This window comes from Agrilus planipennis, unplaced genomic scaffold (assembly GCF_000699045.2).
Source record: "Agrilus planipennis isolate EAB-ADULT unplaced genomic scaffold, Apla_2.0 scaffold34, whole genome shotgun sequence".
NCBI lineage: Eukaryota > Metazoa > Arthropoda > Insecta > Coleoptera > Buprestidae > Agrilus > Agrilus planipennis.
Window position 1 is genome coordinate 1,467,824 of NW_020439170.1, and position 11,081 is coordinate 1,478,904.

Consider the following 11,081-nt stretch of genomic DNA (forward strand, 5'->3'; position numbering starts at 1 on the left):
TATATACTAAATATATGAAACCCTATGACATTTTCAATTACACCCCCTCCGTAAATCGAACTTTATCCTTATCCTACAACCTCTCTAATTCTTTGTCATAGATACTTGATCACTCTGCTTCTTGTTTCCATAGTCAAGGCGTAAAATTAAATTTCCTCTTTTGATTTATGTAAAACGTGTCGGTTTGCGAGTTATTAGGCACTACCCTCGACAAACAAAACTTTTACCAAAAAATGTATTCCGTTTCAGAAACAAAAGCGTCTATCCTGATTTACATGCACTTTCTGTATTTGAACTACTAATGTAGTATAAAAGCAACCTCTTTTCAGAATATGATCGCATACATACACACACTTATATACAAACATAGACATAGAGCATAAGCCGCAATATCAATTTAGGGATATCATTGTTTATTTTGGTCCTCGTTCGCCGCAGTTTTAATTAATTTTTGCCTACGCAAATATGGTTTCTAAAAGTTAACGTCTCGACTGGGGTGGCATCATCTCCACTTCTTCGACGAGCCCTGCCTCACTCTCCAGGCACCGGCCACGTTCCACATAACCGACGCTGCCGACGCCCGCCGTCGCTCTATCTCTCGGCAATTCCATTAATCCCATCAGCATGATAATGGGATGCCGTAAATGTACATATGCCGTAAATTCAGAATCCAGCGATCAAAAAGAAGAAAAGGCATCCAATCTACATTTAATCCAAAATGTTCGAGCACCAACAGCGAAATTATATTACCTAGGCGCTCCACATATTTGAAAACTTCATAAATTCACGCTGTCGTGTTGTGTTTGTGGACAGCTATAACTTTATTTTTGATTTAGATCGTGCGAAATGACAAATATATTAAATAGGAAGAAACTATTACACTATAAACTACATATACACTATGTCTGATTAGTACTCCAGAAAAATTAAGGGAGAAGAAGGTACGCGAAAAGAAAGTAGAATACCATCACCACTCGGTGATATACATAAACATGATGGTAACCTAACCGAAAGCCAACGATGACGATGATGCGCACTTACGCGATGCTGTCAGTGCGTTTCCATTACATTGTCCATATGTGACCTCTATGTCCGCATATTCTGCGTATTCTGTGAATACGTTGGTTTTTCTTTGATATTTTCACATTCAACTAATTTTTGTATTTTGTAGTTATAGTTTGCCAATCGAACGCTAACTAGCGCAGATTATTACTAATCATTACGTACAATTGACTTGTCTACGTATCAGTTGTTTGCGAAGGTCATGAATAGGTACGTGTGTTTCGACGAAAGCCGATAACATAGTGCGATAACTGTTCTCAATTGTTAACGGCTAGTTAACTGGGGTTCTTTTTGTGTATACCTTGTCTCACTCAATAATTTTACTCAAATCATCCCTGTACCTTTAATCATATGAACAGCGCTCAGGTGTACATTTGCAATGTTTTTGAATTTTCCTTATTACGTACCTATACCTAAATAATGTCTACCAAAAAATATGAAACGATAAATTTAAAAATTCTTTCTTTTGATGTAAATTTTTTAGATCTCTGGACTTTTACTAGTCAGAGTAAAGAACAGCAAATTTTAGGGGAAAGTAACTGTAATCGTTTTTAAATTATGAAACTTTTGACTTTACTGAGGTTTAACGAATGGAGTTTTAGTGTATCAAGTTTTTATTGGTCATTTAGTCGGTTCAATAACAGATTGCTGGAATGTTTTCGTAGCGGAGGATAGACTCGATTTCAAGACAAATTAATTATTGACCCAGTTGCAGAGAGAGGCTGCCAGTTTAAACGTCATTCCGTACTCTAAGCAGCCGCCGCTCCGTTTTTCAGAGCAAACATAATCTGCTTGAAGATAAAGAAGAGCCCCGCGTCTTAGACCGGAGTCAATTTGCATTTTTGACAAGCACCTTCAGTTTCCACCTACTTCGTGCTTGAAACATTCATGCCGGAAGTTGCCAAGTTAAGAGTAAACAAAGTATGTGCAGTTGAATTTTTAAGCGGCTGGCGAATAAAAGAGGAGAAACACAGTCAAGCATTCTTCCTACAAAACGTTTACAGGTTAACGGGTTCTCGCATAAGTTTTGCTTCACCCGCACTGGCATTAAAAGTCCTAAATTATGGAACATACATAACCGATGCCATTTATGACACTTATGTTTCTACAGAGAACGTGTAGGAATAATAGATAAACAACTGGTTAATGACTTGTCGATACCGTCGAACTTAGATCGTGATTTCGATCTCATCAGCACGCCATGGACAGAATACCGACAAATTTATTTGCTGTCTTCAAAAATTTAATTTAGATTCAGGTGTAACTCTTTAATAATGACCAAACTAGTCAAAACAATATTGTAAGACGTTATCATCATCATCAGGTCGTCAGTCCTAAGACTGGTTGGACATGCACTTCTACTTTTACCTTTCCTGAGCTAATCTTCTTGTTTCTCTAAAACTATGTAGAACATCCCGCATCCTTAACTATTTGTGAACAGTATTTATTCCTCTTAACTCCTGTTTCTGCTTCTGGTTTACTATATTTCGACCGCGTCTTCTCTAAATGTTCTTCACGCTTTTAACATTCCCGGTTCGTACTGTTGAAATGTGGCCACTTTTGTTAACATTCTCCAAGGTGATCCCTGTTCGGGCATCCAACTAGGGCACTATATTTTAGGTTCGAAATAATTTATCTCAGCGAACGTCATCGTTAATGTTTCAGTAAGTTGAACTGAACATATCATAAGCTGATGGTTTCCAGTTGCCTATCATATCAAATTTTCAAATTTTTGTGTTTGTTTTGTATTACGTTATTACGTTTTCATTGATGCTGTGTGTTTTCTTTCGGGCTTTTTGGCCGTGGTCCGTGGAATTTAACTTTTCCAAACGTTTCGCCGTTCTTTGCTGCTTCTTGGCATCTTCAACTGAGTTACGACTCAGCACCTGCCCAGTCACCACTGAGGATGCCGTCAGCAAAGAACGACGAAACGTTTGGAAAAGTTAAATTCCACGGACCACGGCCAAAAAGCCCGGAAGAAAACACAGCATCGATATACGCCGGCCGTGAAAGCCTAAGAACTACGTTTTCATTGTTAGTCTATTGACTATCGTTTCGCAAATATGGCCAAATAGCATCTTCAATCAGCTCCAACCCCGCAAATAGTCTGGATAAAACAATACGTAATGAATGAAATACGAAAATTAATTTTATGAGACTTGCCACTCAGTTTAGAGAAGTAAATATTAGGAAGGGAGTCAGGCAGGGATGCACACTGTCACCGCTACTTTTTAATCTATACATCGAAGACGCCATCAACATCATTAAAGACAGTACAACTGTAGGGATAGATGTGCAAGGGCAAAAGATTAGTATGCTTAGATTTGCAGATGATATAGCAGTATTAGCATCTAGCAAGGAGGACCTAGAGATAGCTTTAAATAAAATGGAAGCGGTACTGACAGATCAGTACTGTATGAAAATAAATAAAAGTAAAACTAAAATACTGATATGCAAGGGAAGAAAAAGTAGGGAAAGAGCGAATATAAAGATAGGAGACGAAAAATTAGAAGAAGTGGCTGATTTTAGATACCTAGGAAGTCAGATAAGTGAGGATGGAAGGAGTAGTAGGGATATAAAGCAGAGGATAGCGCAGGGTCGTGTCGCCTTTAATAAAAAGAAGTCACTTCTATGCTCGCGAACGGTTAATTTAGAAATTCGAAAAAGGTTGTTAAAGGTGTATGTTTGGAGCACGGCGTTGTACGGGTGCGAAACATGGACAGTGGGAGCGGCGGAAAAGAAAAGGTTAGAAGCGTTCGAAATGTGGTGTTATAGGCGGATGATGAGGATATCGTGGGTAGAAAAGGTTAGAAATGAAGAGGTATTGGAAAGAATAGGAGAACAGAGGACTCTATGGAAGTCAATAAAAAATAGGCGAGATAGGTTGGTAGGACACCTTCTCAGGCATGAAGGTCTAGTCAGAGACATATTAGAGGCAGAAACAGGAGTTAGGAGGGGTAGAGGTAGACCTAGATTAGATTACTCTTCGCAAATAGTTAAGGATGTGGGCTGTTCTAGTTTTAGGGAAATGCGAAGTTTAGCTCAGGATAGGAAAGAGTGGAGGTACGTGTCCAACCAGTCTTAGGGCTGATGACCTTATGATGATGATGATTACACGTTCGTTAACGATTTCCATCAAATTGACAATGTAACACCATTTAAGCTTACACGAAGGTTTATTTTCCGCGTTCCTTAAGTGTTGACGATGCGCGAAAACAGAAAGAAAGAAAGTTAAGAAAAAAGCGCAACTTGAACTTGCTTTTCTATAATCTAAAGCACCTTTTTCGTCTGCCGTCGCTTCTCTTGATCCTATTTCATCCCCCACACGATATCATTTTTCGTGCGAAACCTTTTTCTCGCTCTAATTCCTTTCGCTACGCTACACCACCACCACCACCACCAGCGACCGCACCCCAAACGCTTCTCGCTGGTGTGGTAACTCTGTTGTCGGTAAGCGAATTACTTTTAAATTATAGCTCAACTGTTGCTAACAGACGTACCGTTACCGACGTCGTCGTCGCGGCGCTTTAGTCGACGATGACGGGCTTTTATTCGGAGCCGAGAGGGCGTGAACAACCCGCAATTCGTCGTCTAAACTCGAAATTGTTCATTTATAATATAGACTACATATATATATGTATGTTCGTCATATTTTTTTTTAAGTTTGACTCCCTTTTAAGGAAGCAATTATTCGGGATGATGTTGTGTACCTACATTAATTCCATAAGCAATAGGAATAACACCTAGGCAAAGGATAGAGGAGATAGGGGATGATTTAGCAAGTTTCTGTTGTATATTATCGCAATAACCAATACATCTGATAAATACAGTATTAAGCTTTGGAAAAAAGCTCGCAGTCAATTATGATATGGTGTACAAGCACAATTTTGTACAACAAGAAATACGAGTGAACCTACCACATGCCTGGGGTTGAAATATGTTAATAGGCATACAACGAAGGTCTCATTTTTGCACGTAATGAACCTTAGAAAGCCTTAGGGATTGCTGGATTATTGTTTTCACAAAGCCGTTCCTAGTTTTGATGTTTTAAATGTGAAATCAATAAAATTATTTCCAATCACATCTATATATATCTGAATATGTCACTTGCTTCATCAGTTCTAAATAATACACCTCCTTAGGAATACGTATACAGTAACACTGAGTTAATACAAAATCAATAATTAAGTTAATTATTATAGTTTTTTTGAAGAGATTACAAACTGAGTCATTAACAGTTAAGTTTATACGACAATAAAGAGTTTCAAAACGAAATTAAGTTCGTACAGTTGATAATACTATTACTGTCCCTTTTCTTTTTACATAAAACTTAGAATATTTTTCATTTGTATCATCACGAAAGAATAAGGAACTCTGGAAACTTTTGTGAGCTGCTTAACGGGGAAACCTGTGTGCTAAGTTTATATTTATTGTCGCGTTCCAAGCATTTTGTTTAGAGTCACGTCAGTGTTGATAAAATTCATTGTTTATTGCTGCAGTTTATCAAAAAGTTTCACAAAAGATTTTTTGGCGCAGATGTTGCTCTCAGTTTATTTCTAACGGCCGAAATTCTAAAAGGGCTTCGTTACAACTTTCTTCCACCTTTGTCGTGAAGGTGCGGTACTTGCGTTTAGTAACGAAAAAAATTCTCTGTACCATGAATTGAAAATAGGAATATAAAGTAATAGCCGATAAATTATAACCTCTAACTTTTTATGCAGAAAACTTCGGGTAAAAACAGTTTATCTTATCCTCATCGCTCTTCTAGAGCTTCAGAGCGATGTGGAATTACAATTAACAGTACAAATTAGTAGAAAATCTTTATGGTACCTAATTTTAGTTTCTTTAAAAAGTTTATATTTTGTTAAGTAAAAAACTTAGGTACAAACTGAGATTTTGCATTTTTTCCAACTAATTTTTGATATATAAGACAATTATTACATAATTATCTATTGAATTTTTTGAAAGTTAAAAATTTTCAAATTTTATTCGAAAGTAATTTGGAAAATAATATTAATAGTATTGCATTGTGCTTAGTACCCGGCGATAAATAATAATCGATATATTATATGTGTAATAATTTAATATAAACTGTAATTAAAGTATAAGTACACCTCATATCAAGCAAGAAGCTTTTTACATTTTCATTTGTTTTTCTTTTCATTTGTTATTTTACATTATTGTCTTGTGATATTTTTTAGTCTTAATATTAATAATTGTAATTCTAATTTCGTTTTGGTGCTTTTACTTTATATAGTGTCTATAAATATCAGTCAGGTAAATATTGCATCATCGCGTGTTTTACACGACAGTATCATTGTNTTAAAAAAGGAGAAGGAAAAAAAATCGGTTGTCTGTAAAGTCGGTTTACTGACGAAAGTTTAACGTGACAACGTCATAAGAAAATACTGATTTTTATTATATCCTTAAGTAGTATTTGCTATTATTAAAAAATCATATTTAAGTTATTTAACTTAACTCCCCCCTCCCCGCTACAAGTTCCCGTCCCGGATTTAAAATAAAAAAAAAAGTCACCTTACCTACACCCGCTACACATAAGTTCCCACACATTCTTCAAGTATGTATCTTATATATTCCTTTTTTTCCTTACACATCCTAGTGTTTTTTCTTTACGTTTAATTGCCTGTTTTAAATCTCTGTTACAAATATATCCTTTCCATTCATTAAGTATTCTGGGTGCGATATCATTCTGTCATTCCTTTTCTACTTTTGAAATTCAATATTAATGTGAAAATTCATTTTCGATTTTCCATCCACTACAAACTTCCTCAGGTTAATGAGAAAAAGTATTTTTGTTGCTGTTGTCACACCCTCGCCGGGAATCGATCTCGGGACCTTTGGCTTTACGCACCAATGTTCTGACCACTAAGCTACGAGAAATGACAACAGCAACCACGACAAACCGAGCCTACGAGGTTACAGATCCGTCGATTTTATTAACGTAATTATATATACACTATGTATATGAAACCATATGACAGTTTTAATTACTAATAGTGGTTAATGTGCAATATTAATGTGAAAATTTATTTTCGATTTTCCATCCACTACAAACTTCCTCAGGTTAATGAGAAAAAGTATTTTTGTTGCTGTTGTCACACCCTCGCCGGGAATCGATCTCGGGACCTTTGGCTTTACGCACCAATGTTCTGACCACTAAGCTACGAGAAATGACAACAGCAACCACGACAAACCGAGCCTACGAGGTTACAGATCCGTCGATTTTATTAACGTAATTATATATACACTATGTATATGAAACCATATGACAGTTTTAATTACTAATAGTGGTTAATGTGCAATATTAATGTGAAAATTTATTTTCGATTTTCCATCCACTACAAACTTCCTCAGGTTAATGAGAAAAAGTATTTTTGTTGCTGTTGTCACACCCTCGCCGGGAATCGATCTCGGGACCTTTGGCTTTACGCACCAATGTTCTGACCACTAAGCTACGAGAAGTAACAACAGCAACCACGACAAACCGAGCCTACGAGGTTACAGATCGGTCGATTTTTTATTAACGTAATTATATATATATATACTAAATATATGAAACCCTATGACATTTTCAATTACACCCCCTCCGTAAATCGAACTTTATCCTTATCCTACAACCTCTCTAATTCTTTGTCATAGATACTTGATCACTCTGCTTCTTGTTTCCATAGTCAAGGCGTAAAATTAAATTTCCTCTTTTGATTTATGTAAAACGTGTCGGTTTGCGAGTTATTAGGCACTACCCTCGACAAACAAAACTTTTACCAAAAAATGTATTCCGTTTCAGAAACAAAAGCGTCTATCCTGATTTACATGCACTTTCTGTATTTGAACTACTAATGTAGTATAAAAGCAACCTCTTTTCAGAATATGATCGCATACATACACACACTTATATACAAACATAGACATAGAGCATAAGCCGCAATATCAATTTAGGGATATCATTGTTTATTTTGGTCCTCGTTCGCCGCAGTTTTAATTAATTTTTGCCTACGCAAATATGGTTTCTAAAAGTTAACGTCTCGACTGGGGTGGCATCATCTCCACTTCTTCGACGAGCCCTGCCTCACTCTCCAGGCACCGGCCACGTTCCACATAACCGACGCTGCCGACGCCCGCCGTCGCTCTATCTCTCGGCAATTCCATTAATCCCATCAGCATGATAATGGGATGCCGTAAATGTACATATGCCGTAAATTCAGAATCCAGCGATCAAAAAGAAGAAAAGGCATCCAATCTACATTTAATCCAAAATGTTCGAGCACCAACAGCGAAATTATATTACCTAGGCGCTCCACATATTTGAAAACTTCATAAATTCACGCTGTCGTGTTGTGTTTGTGGACAGCTATAACTTTATTTTTGATTTAGATCGTGCGAAATGACAAATATATTAAATAGGAAGAAACTATTACACTATAAACTACATATACACTATGTCTGATTAGTACTCCAGAAAAATTAAGGGAGAAGAAGGTACGCGAAAAGAAAGTAGAATACCATCACCACTCGGTGATATACATAAACATGATGGTAACCTAACCGAAAGCCAACGATGACGATGATGCGCACTTACGCGATGCTGTCAGTGCGTTTCCATTACATTGTCCATATGTGACCTCTATGTCCGCATATTCTGCGTATTCTGTGAATACGTTGGTTTTTCTTTGATATTTTCACATTCAACTAATTTTTGTATTTTGTAGTTATAGTTTGCCAATCGAACGCTAACTAGCGCAGATTATTACTAATCATTACGTACAATTGACTTGTCTACGTATCAGTTGTTTGCGAAGGTCATGAATAGGTACGTGTGTTTCGACGAAAGCCGATAACATAGTGCGATAACTGTTCTCAATTGTTAACGGCTAGTTAACTGGGGTTCTTTTTGTGTATACCTTGTCTCACTCAATAATTTTACTCAAATCATCCCTGTACCTTTAATCATATGAACAGCGCTCAGGTGTACATTTGCAATGTTTTTGAATTTTCCTTATTACGTACCTATACCTAAATAATGTCTACCAAAAAATATGAAACGATAAATTTAAAAATTCTTTCTTTTGATGTAAATTTTTTAGATCTCTGGACTTTTACTAGTCAGAGTAAAGAACAGCAAATTTTAGGGGAAAGTAACTGTAATCGTTTTTAAATTATGAAACTTTTGACTTTACTGAGGTTTAACGAATGGAGTTTTAGTGTATCAAGTTTTTATTGGTCATTTAGTCGGTTCAATAACAGATTGCTGGAATGTTTTCGTAGCGGAGGATAGACTCGATTTCAAGACAAATTAATTATTGACCCAGTTGCAGAGAGAGGCTGCCAGTTTAAACGTCATTCCGTACTCTAAGCAGCCGCCGCTCCGTTTTTCAGAGCAAACATAATCTGCTTGAAGATAAAGAAGAGCCCCGCGTCTTAGACCGGAGTCAATTTGCATTTTTGACAAGCACCTTCAGTTTCCACCTACTTCGTGCTTGAAACATTCATGCCGGAAGTTGCCAAGTTAAGAGTAAACAAAGTATGTGCAGTTGAATTTTTAAGCGGCTGGCGAATAAAAGAGGAGAAACACAGTCAAGCATTCTTCCTACAAAACGTTTACAGGTTAACGGGTTCTCGCATAAGTTTTGCTTCACCCGCACTGGCATTAAAAGTCCTAAATTATGGAACATACATAACCGATGCCATTTATGACACTTATGTTTCTACAGAGAACGTGTAGGAATAATAGATAAACAACTGGTTAATGACTTGTCGATACCGTCGAACTTAGATCGTGATTTCGATCTCATCAGCACGCCATGGACAGAATACCGACAAATTTATTTGCTGTCTTCAAAAATTTAATTTAGATTCAGGTGTAACTCTTTAATAATGACCAAACTAGTCAAAACAATATTGTAAGACGTTATCATCATCATCAGGTCGTCAGTCCTAAGACTGGTTGGACATGCACTTCTACTTTTACCTTTCCTGAGCTAATCTTCTTGTTTCTCTAAAACTATGTAGAACATCCCGCATCCTTAACTATTTGTGAACAGTATTTATTCCTCTTAACTCCTGTTTCTGCTTCTGGTTTACTATATTTCGACCGCGTCTTCTCTAAATGTTCTTCACGCTTTTAACATTCCCGGTTCGTACTGTTGAAATGTGGCCACTTTTGTTAACATTCTCCAAGGTGATCCCTGTTCGGGCATCCAACTAGGGCACTATATTTTAGGTTCGAAATAATTTATCTCAGCGAACGTCATCGTTAATGTTTCAGTAAGTTGAACTGAACATATCATAAGCTGATGGTTTCCAGTTGCCTATCATATCAAATTTTCAAATTTTTGTGTTTGTTTTGTATTACGTTATTACGTTTTCATTGATGCTGTGTGTTTTCTTTCGGGCTTTTTGGCCGTGGTCCGTGGAATTTAACTTTTCCAAACGTTTCGCCGTTCTTTGCTGCTTCTTGGCATCTTCAACTGAGTTACGACTCAGCACCTGCCCAGTCACCACTGAGGATGCCGTCAGCAAAGAACGACGAAACGTTTGGAAAAGTTAAATTCCACGGACCACGGCCAAAAAGCCCGGAAGAAAACACAGCATCGATATACGCCGGCCGTGAAAGCCTAAGAACTACGTTTTCATTGTTAGTCTATTGACTATCGTTTCGCAAATATGGCCAAATAGCATCTTCAATCAGCTCCAACCCCGCAAATAGTCTGGATAAAACAATACGTAATGAATGAAATACGAAAATTAATTTTATGAGACTTGCCACTCAGTTTAGAGAAGTAAATATTAGGAAGGGAGTCAGGCAGGGATGCACACTGTCACCGCTACTTTTTAATCTATACATCGAAGACGCCATCAACATCATTAAAGACAGTACAACTGTAGGGATAGATGTGCAAGGGCAAAAGATTAGTATGCTTAGATTTGCAGATGATATAGCAGTATTAGCATCTAGCAAGGAGGACCTAGAGATAGCTTTAAATAAAATGGAAGCGGTA